The following is an 861-nucleotide window of genomic DNA, read 5'->3' on the forward strand; positions in this document are numbered from 1 at the left end:
ACACAAAACAGTCTTAATTAATTAATTTATCAACTGATACTAATTAAATTTAAGAATCTATAACTGCAAGCACCCTACAACACATATTTTATAATAAATTTTCACATGAAAGAAGAAATCCCCATCAATTAATTCATAAACGTGTTTATAGATATCTTAAACAATTATTTGAAGATGACTTCTCATGAATTCAAAGCTATATGTTTAATTAAACCGGAAAAATTATTTATTTATTTATTTTTATTTCTTAAAGAAAAGGTAGAGATATGTTTCCATATTTGCTTCTTATTAACTCCACGAGGAAAATTAAAAGATGAATTTTGCCAACAAGACACTCCTTAAGGATTTTAAAATAAAAGCTTTCTAATTATAAAAATTAAAATTTCGAGTTCTTCTTGTATTTCACTCGACAAAAATCTAAAACAGCCCCTGACAATTACCTCGAAAGACAACGAGGCTCTTGATAATAAAAAAAAAAAAACTCAATTCGACTCTTGAGAGACTCCTGTGCCAAAAGAAAATCAATGTTTTTTTTTTGTATAGGGATTAATCAGTCCCAAAAAAAAGTCAGAGACCGAATTGAATGTTTTTTTTTTTTTTGGGATCTCGTTATCCTTTCGAAGTAATTGTCAGAACCGATGGAGTATTCACTCTATTTCACCCATCAAAAACTAAAAAAATTTACAAAATCTTAACATCAAGTGCTCTTCAAGTAATTAATTATTGGCTAAACTACTAAAAGATTATTTGAAAAGCTGGCAATCATTAATTAATTCAGTGAAGAGTGAAGACTTGTGGCTCCAAATAATTTAGAGTAGTTGACTTAGGAGCATATATTTAAATAATTTATTGTCTATATAT

Source organism: Arachis ipaensis, chromosome B07 (genome assembly GCF_000816755.2).
Source record: "Arachis ipaensis cultivar K30076 chromosome B07, Araip1.1, whole genome shotgun sequence".
In the NCBI taxonomy this organism is placed as follows: domain Eukaryota; kingdom Viridiplantae; phylum Streptophyta; class Magnoliopsida; order Fabales; family Fabaceae; genus Arachis; species Arachis ipaensis.